Genomic DNA, 16,647 nt, shown 5'->3' with positions numbered 1-16,647 from the left:
CTTAAACATCAAAAACTGATGCCATTCCTCACTTCAGAGCAAAGTAGGCAACTCCTGCTAGACAAGTCTGTTTCACTCAGTTTCAGTTTTGACAAGGGCATTCTTTCCAGTTTGTCATTAAACTGAAGTTTGACCAAAATTAGGCCATTTTCCAGCCGGACATGACCCTTCATGGGCTTATGCTAGTTCAGACTCAGGGGGAGAGATCCTAACAATAAGTAATCACATATATGACATGTTTTTACACAGGCCTTGAAGCATTTCCTTAGCCGCTGTGCTTCAATCATGATATTTCAATCATACTTTGTAGAAAACTGAAAAAAAAAAAACAGAAGTCATACCTCTCAATGTTTACAAAGGTGAAGACTGTTTAAAACAGTGTGTGTATCAATTACTCAATACTAACAGAAAGAACTACTGCTAAGCATTAGGTCTTATAAGATGTATGGATCAGACAGTGCATACAGTATCTCTCACACCAGCAACTGAATGAGTGAATAGTGACCTTTGACGAGCATTATGAGAGAGAGAAAGCAAGTGGGCTGATGTCCTGCCTATGAGGACACAACCAGCTGCATTCCCCTGAAACCCATAACATTTGTCTTGCAAACATACACAAAGGGGAATTCAGGAACACATTTCTCAAAACAAAACAACAAGTATTCATAAGGCTTTGAGAGTGACTTGTTAGATTTAGGGGCAGTGCTTCCCCTGACCACCACACAGTCCTGCTCTTTAGTCTATGTTGCAGATAATAAACAGGTCAATAATAATGTGTTACTATTAGCCTGGTGATGTGATGGCTATTGAAGATAGGCTCTACTTCACACAGGAGTGTATGCAGAATCTTTGTCCTTTTGTCTCATTATGGAGTTCTGAACCTCTCTTTTAGACTTTATCAGCCATTTCCAAACTCTACCAGGATGGGAAGCAGTTGTTGGGTTGAAAATCCATCTGATAGTTCTTGGCTGTACTGTATGTTGAATGTTCCCATTATTCAAAGCCTTTACTTTTAAACTGGTGCCACTGAGAGAATATAAGACATGCACCTGTCCTTATCTCACAATGAATCTGCATAGAGCAATGAGAAGAATGTCTTCACCTTCCTCAGCACACTGCATAGAAACTGAAGCTTCTCTAACCTCAGGGACAGCACTGTCTGGAATGTCAGGCCACTCAGCTTCTGGTTTTGCCAGAAAGTCCACCTCCAGTGACCATATTTTTGCTTTCTGGAGAGCCTGCACAGTGAGACCCATGGAAGTAGAATCTACTGTATTGGTGGCGGTATTCCCAAATCTCCACTGTGATACTTCAGGCTGCATTCTGATGACAGCAATCCAATTGGCAACAAAGGTGCAAAACCTTGTTCAGCCACTCATTAAGTACTTAAGAAATGGGGTGCCAAATGTCAAAAACATGGACCTCTCAAGATTCATATCTAGTCAATTTCTTATTGTCCTGCCCATCTTTGCAGCTACGGCAGCAGTTGTGAGGTCAACCTATAGTATCGTTTTCAAGGGTGCGGCTCCCCCTCTACCTACAATGAATGTGCAGTGCACTTGGCGTTTTTCATTTCTTGACACCAGGTAAGTAGCTGTGCCATTACCCTTGTCACTGGCATCAGCAAAATTATGAAGCTAAAAAGGAACTGTTCCACCAAAGTTAGATGGTTTGACACACTTTTCTACCTTAAGTCTGTTAAGTCTGTTAACTGGTGTGAGTTTGATACCCATTGGTCCCAATGCTGTGTCAACGAGGGTGGCATGTTGTCATCCCATCCATGGTTTGTTCTACATAACTCGTGCATAATTTGCTTTGCAGGGAGGATGACTAGGGGTAGAAACCCAAGCAGATCACAGATGGTGGTGACCACTGAGAGTATTCCTCTTCTTGTCAGGGGGCTTGTTCTGAATAATGACCCTGAACTTCAAGACATCAGATTCCACACACTGCTAAACTCCCAAGGCTAGTTCCACTGGGAGCGTGTCCCTTTCCAAATCCCAATCTTTGACCTCTTCAGCTTGATTATTCTCAAACACACAGGCAAGCACATCCATTCCATTCACCTTAAACCCTCATGTGGCACACAAAGCTGTAGTGTCCTGAACAACAGTCACTCTCTCTGAATAACGCCGAGACTGAGCAGGAATCTGTGTTATCTTTTGACCAAACCTTGCCTTTAGAGCATCGAGAACAAACACGATTCTTAAGGGCAGGGGGCGACCACAGATAAAGCTCTGGATCACTGTAAACAAACCTTACGTCATGTCTAATATAAAACACGGTTCTGATGTTTCTGCAAGACTGATAACTAATACTCATTTAGCATATGAAATGATTTGTGAGGCATGTAGAATCATTTGACTTTATCTTAGTTTTAACCTTTTCATTTAAAAATTGATGATAAAAGTGTATTTGAAGTCCGTTGGAACTGTTATCCAAATTCCACTACATATGTATTATTGCTCTGTCATCAAAAATATGCACTTCATACCTTCTTGATTTAGTCTTTTAAGGGGGTGGGCGGGTGGGGGTAAACAGCAAAAAGTAATTCAGTACCTGTATAAGTTGTAATAAAGTTTGTGTGATAAGAATTGGTGAAGATTAGATTTGGTTAATAAATGACGTCTCTACAGGTTACTAATTACCTTCCTTGTGCTGGGGTCACAGTTATACAGGATAATAGTAGGTTACATAAAATGCTCCCATAACCAGCTTATATAACCAGCATTATAAGTGTATATGCTGCTCTGGAACTAAGGACATTAATGGGGGTATTGGAAATGGTTTCTATTTTGTGCTGCAAATTCTTTTGTACTGAGGCCTTTTTAAGTATTGATACCCGTCACTGTTATTTTTTTACAAGACATTTAAGAGGATGCAATGTAGCTGTCCATATATCCACATATGTGCATAATCCACATGCTAGAAAACAATCTTTCTTTCTTTCTTTCTTTCTTTCTTTCTTTTTGACCTTTTTTGGCCATGTGAGTGTAACAAGAAGAATATCTCGTCTCCCTGCATCATCAACTTATATCCAATGTACTATCGTATACCGAATATGTCAAACTTTAAACTCCTAGAGTAACTCCTCTGTCACGTCCCAGGTGTAAGGTGGTGTCTAGGGGTATGATTTAGGGATGAAACATAAAGGGATCCCACCACCTGTGCTGGTTTGGGACGGTGTGATGGTGAGGGAAAACACAGACATGGGGAATCAATGTACAAAAAGGGCACGATATATTAATGATATTTACAGGGAATTGAAAAAAAATAAATAATAATAATAATAATAATAATAACCAAATACAACCAAACCACCAGAGCCGAGACACAATTCCAAAACGAGGTCAGTAAACGAAAATTCAAAGTCATACACAGAATGGCAAGTTTGTAAAGGAGCAAACACACGGAAAACACGGAGAGTAACAACAACAAGATCAAAATCTAAACACAGCACATCCAGCTTCTTTTTTAAATCTTGGCGCTCCGTGTCCGGTTGATTGAACCGAAAGGGGCACTCCCCTCCTGGTTGGTCGATCGGGAGCGAGGAGGTGGGGCGCAACACCAGGCCAGATGGGACTGCCAGCGGTTCGCGCCACAGCTGGGTACCTGCGTCAGGAAAGCGGAGAGGGGAGAGGGAGAAAAAACAAGACGCAGACAAAACGAGACACACACAAATAAAACACACAGTGCGCTGCTCGTAACACCTCATTTCCATTTTAATGATACAAGAAAATAGATCAAAGTTGTTTTAGTGCATTCAATACACATTTTGGATAAAAATGACAAGGAGATAATGTGAGGTTTGCTTTTGTTAAGTTGTTTTATTTTGTTTAATGCACACATATTGAAGTTGTTCTGGCAAATAATGTTATTATACAGTTATTATACAGGTTTGTCACCTTTAAGGGGTACTTCACTATCAGTCTTTACAGATAGGAGGTCCAAGGATACCCATTAACATTTGTTTGTATCCCCAGTGACATATGCCTATCTGAAAAAGAAAAAACACACACACACACACACACATAATGTTTATCCTTATGAACTTTGATACTGCTGAAGTACAATGTATGTTTAATAATTCACCACATTAGAGATATGCTCATTTAAAGGAAAAGGAAAAAAATAACCATAAAACACTATACAAAATTAGCCTTACGTTTTTTTGACTTCATTTTTAGGACATGACTGTATTTAGATTCAGTAAAATGTGTCAGATTTCACCTTTTCAAGTCAGATTCAAGATTCAAGAACTTTATTTGTCCAGGCTACCACGAGCATGAGGTTAGGACGATTACAAAGGCACAGCACCGACAGAGGACCCTCATAGAACACGATTAATAACACTGCTAAGGTTTGGGGGGCCCAATATTATATTTTTTCATGGAGCCCAAAATTTCTAGCGGCGCCCCTGACAATAAGAAGCAAGAAAGAAGTCATGATAAAAGACCTCAAACCTTCATATTCCATTGACGTTTCCTAAAAATGAAGTCAAAAAGAATACAACAATTTCTTTTTGCGTGTTTATTGTTCACTTTAATAATTCTCATAAAAACGTAAGATTAATTTTGTGCAGTGTTTTATGTGGGGGTTTTTTCCTTTTCCTTTAAATAAGCATATCTCTAATGTGGTGAATTTTTAAACATAAAGTGTACTTCAGCAGTACCAAAGTTCATAACGATATACATTTTTTTTTAATATAGGGTAGAGTGTCTGGACTGAGGCTGCACAGTTTGCACAGTCGATAAAAAAACAGACTGTATATGAACAGGGACAGCTATCTGGACCAATACAGAGCAGATTTGCTTGTATTTCTAGATTTGTATTCACATCACTGTTGAAATTTTAGCTACTTAAATAAATTGCTTGACTTCAATATTTTATCCTTGATTTATCCGATGAAATAATATTTTTATGCCGATTTCATAAAACCCACATTTAATTAGTCACTTTATTTACTTGTTTTAGGATAGGTTTCATTGGTTAGATATTTTATGACGTTCGACTATTACAAATTTTATGAATATTTTAGTATACCAATGTGTTTCCTTTTTCCATTAAAAAAATGTGTTCAGGTCAGGTGGTTTTCTACTGCTCTATGGCCTCTGTACAAATGTTTACAAATTTATCTATAGATTGTCATTGTTTTACTCCCATTCAGTTTTTTACCCGAACGTCCTGTAATCAGCTATTATCAGTTGCTCTTTACATAAACACTGTCCTCACCTAACCTCTTGCTTGAAAAAGGCCAACTTCATGTGGAGCTTATCAATATTGCACCACACACCCAAACACAAGCGTGCTGTATCCTTTTACTGCTATTCTCACTTTTCACCTCAGATGCCACATGACTGTGAGAGTCTGTTTAACATTTGGTCAGACAAACAAAGCTATGAATTCTCATAAACTGTCATGGGGCAGCAACATGACAGAGAAAATGAGGTCCCAAAGAGAAGTTCTTTGACACTTCCTGTTGTTTTTCTATGTTTCATATGGTTACAGAGAGACTGAGCAGGAGTATGTGTTATCTGTTGGACAGTTTCTGTCTTTAAAGCCTCCAGAACAAGAATGATTCCTTCAGAGCAGGTGGGATTCAAGATACCATCAGCTCCCTCACACATATGTCACCCATGACTCACATGTGGAAACAGGGACTGACTACAGGACCCTTCTGGGGCAGCTGACGGAGTCTGGAAAGCACCCTTTGCTACTGCTTTGCTGCTGTTCAACGAAATTCCTGTTTCCCAAAACAGGTCAGGTTTGTGTATGAACCATAACAAAAACACCCTTAAACTATTTTTTCTCTGTATCTTTTAATTTAAATTTTAGCAGAGCTGTGTTTATATTTGCTGTGTTTGACAAAAGCTCTATGTGACATTATGTTTGATTTAAACTGATGGGATAAAGATCTGAAAAAGTGTCAGATTTACATACAGTATATCAAAGCGTATAGATGAGAACAAAGTGCTTTTAGTAGAATGGTGATAATGCTGATTTTATATGTACAGTCACTTTTCAACCCCTATCACGTCTTATTACAGGACAACAGCAGACAGATGCAGGTACTAGTACTTATACACTGACTTAGCACATGCTAATCACAAAACCAGCAACCATTTTCAACCCCTCATCAATGTCACTGGCAAAACTAGCTTACCCTTATATAATTTGTCATGCAAGCTGGTCACAGGTACAGTTCATGTAACCTGTCTCCATCATGTATTCATTTGATCCCTGTACATGAAAGATTAAATGATTTTGCTGACGTGTAAGAGTGATTATTGATTGACCAAATCTAATCTTTATGTATAAAACACCTACACCATATAACAATCACTGACCTTCCCCTGAATCAGTCGCCGGCAAAGTGTTTTATGACAATTCTGATTAGGCAAAAAAAAAAATATTAAATATAATGGCTACATCCTTCCTTTCCTTCAGATAAACCTCCGATGTCTTTTAGATTTGAGAATTTATTGATTAACAACCCGGCGCATTAACTGAATAGAAAAAAACGTTACTCCTCACTAGACTGGAACTCATTACTTACATGACACGTCACACAACTTATCAATGTGCTCTGCGCTCTTATAAAATAGTGCCATTACAACACACTTATATATGGATGGAGTGAGTCTGAAGGGCTATACACTTACAGCACTGATAGATTTTCCTCAATGACACAGCAGTTTTAGCATTGGCTTTGTGCGTCATCAAGTAAACCTCATACAGACATGCTCTCATGGCTGGTCTGGGCAATAAAGTTTTACAACACCTTTAAAAATCCTTTTGTCATGTCAGGGTTATGGTCTTCATTCACTACGTGTGAAAAAAAAATTCACCACTAGATGAAGAAAAGAGGAAAAATCAAGGATGTAATATCGTAGTCAGTATCCAATTACTGACAAAATTAAAACGATGAAATGAATGTTGATCCAATAATATATACCAAACAGCAGGAAATTTCTCAGACTTCAAAGAGCTTTGCTATGGCAGAGAAAGTATAGCAGAGCTTGTAACAATACACTTTATTAATAATTCTTTTCTTGTTAGAGATAATTGTCCTTTCTCATGCACAACATAGTTTTTTAGACATTTTTTTTATCATTAATGAAAATGTCAAAAGTGCCAAATTCAGATAATTACGTGAACACTAAACAGGAGAATAGTACAATAAATTAACAATTTCAACAGTGACATGAATGCAGATCCAGTTATACAAGAAAATCTGTATTCTGTAATTAAAGACAGATATTCCTCCTCAAACATTTTTAACCTTAATTAAAGATGCTTAATGCACTTCATTAATAAATTTAAAACCATGTGAACAGTTGCATAAGCTCAGGCTTGAGAAAAAGGCTTGTATAAACTGTGGTTCCATAACAATAATGACACTTTTCTCTGTCCTGCCTTGATAAAGGAAATGCATCTCCTCTGCACACAGATATCAGCCTCAGTCCAGACACTCTACCCTACATCATTTGTCAGAGCCTTCTAGAAGCTCATCTAGAGGCCTGAGGAAAGGAAAAGTGCATTCTACCAGCATTGTGCAGACAGGAAATATTTTTAGCATTTAAGAATTATGTGGAGGAATGCATTAAACATTTTTTTTGGAAGAGCTTCAGGAGAATCCCTGTAACACTGCCAAAGCTTTGGGCTTATCAGCACCTACCTGAGATAACAGTGTCCTTGCTAAAGCAATACAACACAGATGAAAGGAGGAAAACCCTGAATACTCTGACAGTGAATGTAATACAATAACCTTCTGTCAATTATTATTCCTTATTTGTTTTACGTGCCTGTCGTGTTATTGGACATTAAATCATAATTACCCTGTGTCCTCTGAACATATACTTACTGTTTTATTGACAGAACTCCACTTTGCTTAGATTTGCTTTTATAAGCAGACCATCCTGTCTTGTTGGGATCAAATATTATCAGATGGACATGAAGTTATATAAACTTGGCACAGTTTAGAGTACACAGTTATGCAACTGTGATGCTACACATTTGACATTTGGTCAGACAACATGTTCGTTTATTGTTGGCAGAAATGTAACAGAAAGGTCACTGATTTATATGGAATCTGAGGTTGGAGAGAATCATTAGCACTTATAATTTCAGTATACAAAATCAGTACCTCTCTGTCCTGGTTGTCCAGGACAACTTCTCAAGAAACTGTTAGGTTTTCATCAGTGGTCAATCATGTGTCCTATTAAGGCCTCATTACATGTTCAGTTACAGAAGGGTGGCCACTGCGGCTGAGTCCATACAGCTGAAGAAACATCAGGAACTTAAAATAACTCTGTGAATTTTTACGCTGTCCCATGCCGCTTCAGAGTCAGTTTAACGTCAGAATTGATCACACTTCCTGTTCCTGTTTGGTCTCCTGCTGAGCTGCTAAAGTGGGTAAATCAAATCTGAAAATATCTCCACAATCCTCTTACTTTTGTACAATCCTCTTAATTTTGTGCACCAAACGTATAAAAGAACACTCAGTAGGTGGGAGGGAATGGCTGGTGGGAGGGAGAAGGACAAAGGCAATGCTCAGTATGGATCAATGGCAGAAGTCATCAAAAAGCTTTTAACAAAGAACCACTGCAGCAGCAGGGGAACAGTTTTAAAGTTTGTGTACACGGTCTTATTGATGCCTTCCATTCACAAGAGTTCCTCACTAACGGGCTGCGCGCACAGTGTGGTCTGAAGGGCTGCCTTTACGGAAACGATCTGTCATTCCCATGCCTCCCCAAAATGTGGCGCTGAGGGTGGACTGAAGTGGAAGTCTACTTTCACTTTGGCCAGCTGCTGTTGGAGGTCAGAACTAAGGTCTGCAAAGGCTTCTCCTAGTTCCTTCTCTCCTCGGAAATTAGTGACCTGATCTGTGTAAAGCTCTGTGGGAGTCCCTCGGCATGCAATGAACCATCAAAGGGCCATTAAGAATGAGTGAGTAGAGTGTTCATGCTGGCTAGAAGGTCCAAGTGTACAGCTCTAGTGGCTAGACGCTTGAAAATAATTCCCCATCTCTTTTCATTGCGCCGTCCTCCTTTAATTTCAAATGGTCCAAAGCAGTCTGTGCCGGCAGAATATAATGGAGGCTTGAATAAATGAAGATGGGAGGGAGATCATCCCAATCTCTTTGTTTGTTCCACAATTGCGGGACAACTACCTTGGCTCTGGTTGTGAACGAGATTATATAACCCAGTGGGTCATACTGAGTGACCACAATCTTGTATATGGTGCGTATGGTGGGCATGCCGTGATCTGTTTGCCAATGCTTGTAGCCCAGCACATCAGATGGGCAGTGCCTGCGTATCTCCAGTGTTGACTCATGTGTTTGGGGTCTGCTCTGTCGTATGAGAACCAAAGCTCAACATTCTCTGACCTGGCTTCCTTTGACAGATGACTGATCACACTGGTTATATTGCAACATATCATTACAACAACACCTTCCCATTTCTAGAATCAATGGGTAGACTGCCATTGATTCATCAGACCTTAGAGGATTACTCTGCCTCTTTGCTGGAAGGTCTGTCCCTGTCTAAACATCAACAAACACTTATTTTAAACTGAACATCTAATAGTGTAAACATAACTTAACACATAATGCTTATCATATGTAAACTTGGATTTTAACACTTTCTACCATTTTCATTTCTTAACAAAATTATAGATTCCATTTTTAACACAATTAAGTAAAAGTTCCATACAAGTAACATTCGATCACATTTTTTCCCCTTTTTTTTCAGTTAACATGACACTCTCTCTCTCTTGTGTGTGTGTGTGTTTACAGGTCCAACCTTGTTAGTCTCACCACAGCTCTCCCAGACCTTGTTCTAGGAGTAGATGGCAGATCAGGAACCATCTGCTTTAGTGGTTCTGCAGAACTCTGTTCTGGAACAACATCTGAGGGTTGTTCCTGCACCCCTCCACGGCACTGCTCTGGAGACACCCGCATGGGTATCAGATGATGGCGGTTGCGTCTAACTGTTCCATGGGGCCCATCCACGAGGTAGGAACGTGGAGTGGTGTGGCTGCTGATCACTGTTCCGGGTGCTCTATGGTCTGTCACCTACACTTGTTTTCCTGGTGGTAGCTCACTGAGGGCTCATGTACAATGGCACCTGTTGTGGTGCTGTGCATCCATCGTTCTCCTTGCCCTTTCCTTCAGGGCAACAGCTTCACCATCAGGAAGAGCAGGGTCCAGTAACACTGGAATTGTTGGCACAGTCATGCAAAGTCTCCCCATGAGGAGTTGGGCTGGGCTGTACTCGTCCAGCATGTGTGCAAGCAGAGCAAAGTAGGGGTCTGTTGCTTTCCTGAGGAGTTCTTTCATAGTTTTGACTGCACGTTCAGCTTTGTCGGTATTCTGGGAGAATTTTGGGCTGCTTGTGATATGACAGAAGCCACATGACTCTGCAAACGCTGCAAAGGCAATCCCGGAGAACGTGGCCCGTTGTCAGTCACCAGCACTTCAGGGATGCTGTGGATTTCAGCCTTGGGTCGCTTGTTTTCAGAGCCTCCGTTCTGATGTAGCGCTAGCACTTGGCAAAGCTGCTCTCTTTGCAACTGCTGCTGCCTCCTTGCCTGCACATTCGTCAGTCATTCCGCTGTCTTTTCCGCTGTCACCTCCTTCACCATCAATGAGCTGCCCCAACAATATGTCCGACCAAGTTTGCTTAGCTCCACATACTCACGGGGCTTCTGACATCATATATAATATATAATTAATACAATTAATACCAGTAAGTCCGGCTGTGTCATAATGTGGAGTTTATTCCGAGCGGATCCACCAAACGAACCGTCATCTCTGGCCACGCCCCCTGAACCTTCCCGGCAGCAATGACAGTGAATGAAAGGCAGACACTCCACCCAATACAATAACAGAAAACAGACTCTTGTCAACCAATAGATAATTATAGAAATTTGTAAATGGTAGAATACAGGATTGCTCCAGCACGCATGCTGAGACGTAAGTCACACTTTGCAATATCATATCCTACATTTCACTGTTTTCAAAAAAAAAAAAAATGTTTATCTTAAATCGTGTCCTAAAGTACGTTTCATTAGACAGTAACCTGGAGCCCATGGTGATTCTTGAGTGTTATTGGTTGACGTAGATATGTTCTATGGATGTTTAGTGAACACAATGTGCGATATGGCCTTGGAGGTCCATTATGTTCATTAAGCGAACATTCCGTCAATTAAACCCTAGTCCTTTCACACATTGCTCCATTGGAAATACAGTTGTATGTATCGGGCTTTTCTTGAGGACTAAAGTTCATGTTTTATTTTGTGCATGTGCAGATATATAACATTGCCAGTCACTTCACTGTCAGCTGTGCCTGTGTTTGTGTGCTGTATGTAATAGGTATGTAGCTACATGGTAGATTTCCTTTCAGTTCAGCAGAGTGCATGTGGTAGTTATACAGTTATATACCTTTCATCACTGAATGCGTTTATTTGATGTGTTTCATCGCTGAATGTATTTTCTTTTGAAACAGAAAGAAAGCGCGTGTATGCTTGATGAGAGATCTTACATCAGCATTCGCCACTCTGTCGACTGGTCCCTGTGTTCTATATGTAACAGTGACCGTTAATGAGCCTCAAAAGGTAAGTCCCGAGTTCTCTGTGTTTGATCAACTGATCCCCCTTAAATGTACTTAACCTAGACAAATGGTAAGTATGCACAAATATAAATAAATTCATAAATAATGTCAAATATCTATAAAGAAGACAAGGTCTTTTTGTCAGTGGCTTGGTCAAGGATGCTGTCAGGAGCACTAATCCTAGCATGCATGTCTTTGTGGTGGGAGGAAACCAGGGCACCCGGTGGAAAGCCACACAAACATGGGGAGAACATGCAAACTCCACACAGAAAGGACTCCTAGGACCGCAGGGATTTGAACCCAGGGCCTTCTTGCTGTGAGGCAACAGTGCTAACCACGGAGCCAACGCGATGCCCACTGTGAAGCTACCTGAGGTGACTCATACTCCTGATATGTGAATTCAAATCCCCAAGCTTCACTTCTGCTGATTGTAATCCAGTCCTCACATAAAATGAGATATAAGTATAAAATGACATTAACTGAAAATTACATTCTGGATTGCTGTAATATATCCAATGAGAGACTGCTCATGTTGACACCTTTTTACTGTGTCTCTTATTTGTATGTAATACCACTGAAAACCTAGCATTGTTCACGACCTCTCGCATCTACCCTCTCAATTTCCCCATGTTTTGTATTATCCGTCTCTGCTTTTGTATTAGGCCTATTTCAGGTTATGAGAACATTTCTGTCTTTTTCATCACTCACACTGTACGGTTTCATTCATGTTGGATCTCCTTTGCCCCTTTTTTATGAACCTGTTGTTTCTGAAGTAATACAGTTGATCTGTCCTCTCTTATATTGACCAATGAGACTGTGTTTGTCCAGCTCTGCAAACTGAACCAAATCTGTTTATGGATGATGGAGAATGTAAAGCTCATTGTTAACTGTCTGTCACAGCCTGCACCTCATTTTGGACTCTTGTTTTGATATGTCTTTGTGCTCCTGTTCTGTGTCTGTCTCCGCCCCTTACCTGATCCTGTTTGTCCCATTTATTAACCTCGTTACTTTGAACCAATCCTGTTTTGCCCTGTTTAGTTCTCCCTCTGTATTTAAGCCCTTGTGTTTGCCTTGTCCTTTGTCTATCGTTGTTTGTGTTTGTATACGTGCTGTTAGGCTGCACCTTTTTGTTACTGGCTTTTGTTCCTGTTTGCACCTGTTTATTTATCTTCATTTTGTAAGTAAAGTCCTCCTTTTTTGTCACCACCATCTTTGTGTCTTGTGCTTGGGTCCTGCACCACTCCGCTGTGACACTGTCAGAGGTGAAAAGTCTTGCCTGATGCCTATGTCACTTGCCCCCAGTTTTCTCTGCTGAATTGTGTGATGTTCTGATGTTATATTTTCTTGCTGCACTCAGAAAACTGGTTCACTCCTCCCTCTGGAAATTATTGACAGCTCCAGCATGGCAAGATGTTTCTCTACTAGTCATGGTGTCATACTCCCATCACCTATTCTATCTGGGTACAGTGCAGCATATGATAATACCCTGTGGATATCCTCGTGACCAACTACTTGTTTCTGTGCACTTCCCTCCATTATCAGCTAGAGTACCAGTTTCTCTGTATAATCTCTGCTGGTAAGTTCTGGAGAGCACCTGTATAATGGACTTTGTGTCAGCCATGCCTGTCTGTAATCTTGCTTTGATAATGAGGGCCAAATCATTTTACCGTTACAAATGCGCTATTAAAAATAGACAGTAAAAAACAAACCAGCCTAATTTAAGTCATCAAACCAGCCTAAGTCATCAAACCAGCCTAATTTAAGTCATCAAAAATGACTTAAATTAGGCCTAAATCATAAAATGATACACAGCACAAACATGCAGCCACAACTTTCAAATATATTTAGATGACTGAAAATTGATAGCCACATAGGGATGGTTACTACGATATGTTTTACAACCACCTTACACAATGAGATTAAGGCTGACCTGGCACAAATCTAAGGTCCACCACCTTGCTACAGCATGAGAAAAAACACTAGGGATGGTCTCACTAAGCTAAATTTAATGCTAATTCAATTTTAAAGTCCTTTATATTGAAAACACACTCAATATCCACTACTAAAATGATCAGGTCTGTAGATGGGTGAAAAAAGGACTCGTGTTCTGCAGTCACTAAACCCCACTTCAGAGGGATTTTACATTTCATATCAATTTTAATGAGTCATTGGTGTTTTTGCTAAAAGATGCTTTTAAGTGAATCTCTTAACAGATTAGTCCATAAAGCAATATGACAGTTTTAACAGATCAGTTAGGACAGATTAAACAGATCAGAGGTCAGTCATAGGTGTATCAGTCTCTGAAATAGAAAACCATACTTTGAGAAATGGTGTTGAAAGTCATGACCTTTAAGTGAGATGAGGAAAAGTTGGATCAGGAAGGGAAAAGTGGTGTGACATTAAAAGCACACTCACTGGCCAAAACAAGATTTACATCTCAGTTTACGTCTCAAAGAACCCGAGGCCTTTCCTTTTGAGAGGTAGTAGTTTTTAAATAGAAACAGTTTAAAATCAAGGCCAAGGGCAACTGTGACAGACTTACTTGTTGTCTTCCTGCACAGTTGTGTGTGCTCTATGTGTTTTTGTTTTTTCTCTCTTTGTTATGTGGCTGTAGACTCCTGTAGGTGGTGTTTGCCTGGCCTTTTTTTTTGTCCTGATTGAATGACAAAATAATTGAATGGGATACAACAGGTAGGATGATTTTCGACCACAGATATGAAATGTAATGAGCAAAACCATGCTTTTTCTTACTACAGCGCCCCCGAGTGGTAAAATGGGGCAAAACCAACTATATATATATATAGATATGTCCCATCATGACGGGCATCCTCTCTCTCCCCATACATGCTGCTTACACAAGTATTTATTTGGGGTCATTGTACTGGAGAGCATTCAGCATTTTATTCTTTGTGTGCACGCGTTTTAAAGTAGGTTAGATCAGCTGCTGTCCAGAAGACACACTGTATCTTTTGTTTTATTGGGACTGAGGTAAGATCTGCCCTTTGAGATGACAGATTTCACTTTTATTCTCAAAATATCAGCTTTAATGTAGAGGTCAACCTTGAGATTTAACTCAAAATTTCAAGAACAATGGTGGAACTGAATGTCAAGATTAAACCAGAAATTTCGAGAATAAACAGAGAATTCCAAGTTTAAAGCCAAAGTCCGAGAATAAAGCCGAAATTTTATTTTGAGAATAAAGTCTATGTCAAAAGGCAATTAAAGATTAAGGTTATTTAATCATTGAGATGATTAAACTGGAAATTTCGAGAATTAAAGCAAAAGTTTGAGTTAAATCTCAAAATACAATTGTATTTTTTCTCTCTAGGTGGCCTTATACTCTTCCTAAATAAACATCATAACTAGGATAGGACAAAACAATTTGTTTTCCGTGTGCCTGTGGTTGAATATCAGCAGCCAGTTGTATACCTATGATCCTGTGAGATTTGTGGGGTCCAGTTTTTGCCAGGGAACTGACATGTTCATTTTCTCTCTTTAAGTTAAGTCTCCGTGATTGCACACACACACACACTTTATAAGTGTTTTAAAAGGACACTTTAGATCCGTCCATGTCTGCAATTGAAAACTGCGATCTGTGTGATGTGACCCTTACTTGGTTTCAACAGATAACAGATCATCAGCAAGGTTTTTTGTTATACTTTTACTGTAATTTCATCAGTAATATTATAGGCATTATTCCTCAGAAAAGCTCAAATAAAACACCATAAACATTTTTGTTCTGATTTAAAGCAGAATGGTCATAAATCAATTAGTATATTCATTCATTAAATTTATTAGTTTAGTAAAAACAAGATTTTTTTAGACATTTGAGGGGTTTTTTTTCATAACTAATCAGAAAAGTTATCAGAAACACAAGCAAGACATTAGCCTCTAATTTGTGTTGCCATGTTTTTATCTAGCTATGTGGTCTCTGTACAGATATTCTAGACTTAACTCTAGACTTATACCCAAGTAATGCGCATTTTTTTGTCTAAATATTTTCCCCTCCATCCCAACACAAACATACTGTACACTTAAATAGCTATACTCACTTTACACAGCTGATGATTATACAGATGTGAGACCATGTGTTTGACATTTGGTCAGACAATCAAACCTACCAATTCATTGTTTTGAGGGCAGCGTTGTGTCAGAAAAGATGAGTTAATTGTCTCTTTCTGTTGTCTGTCTATGTATTCCATGGTTATGGGGCTACTAAGCGGGAGTGTGTGTTACTGTTTGGCCAAACCTTGTCTTCAAGGCCTTCAGAATCAAATCATGATTCTCCAGGGCAGAGGGGCAACCACACACAAAGTTCTGGATCAGACTGTAAACAAACCTTACGTTGTGACTAATATGAGACACGCGTGTGGTGTTTACACAAGACTGATAACACATGCTCACTTAGCATTTGAAATGATTTGTGAGTTATTTACAATAGTTTGACTTTATCTTAGTTCATTTAAAAATGGTTGATAATAAAAGTGTATTTGAAGGCCTTCAGGACTGTTATCCAAATTCTACTATTTGTATTACTGTTCTGCTGGGAGGGTTCAAAGCAAGTCAGTGCTTGTATAACTTGTAATAAATGTTTATGTGATGTGAAATAATTCATGAAGATTGGATTTGGTTAATCAATGATAGCCTCAGAGTTTACTGATTACCTTCCTTGTTTTTGCATCACAGTTATACGTGATGATGGTACATTACATAAAATGCTTCCATAACCAGACTTCATAACCAGCATTATGAGTATACATACCACTCAGGACATTAATGAGGAGTTGGAAATGGTTGCTTTTTTGTGCTGAAAATACTTTGGTACTGAGGCCTTCATACGTAATCTTATGTGGCTTTCCACCTATCCACACAAGAGCATAATCCACTTGCTAGAAACTTTCTCTCTTTCTTTCTTGGGCAGCCGTGGCCTAAAGGTTAGAGAACCAGGCTCCTGCCGGTTTGATTCCCAGAACCAACATCCATGGCTGTGTGCCCTTGGGCAAGGCACTTAACCCCAATGCTCCCCGGAGGTAAG

This window comes from Chanos chanos, chromosome 10, assembly GCF_902362185.1.
Source record: "Chanos chanos chromosome 10, fChaCha1.1, whole genome shotgun sequence".
Taxonomy (NCBI): Eukaryota; Metazoa; Chordata; class Actinopteri; order Gonorynchiformes; family Chanidae; genus Chanos; species Chanos chanos.
Note: the sequence above shows the minus strand (reverse complement) of the source record.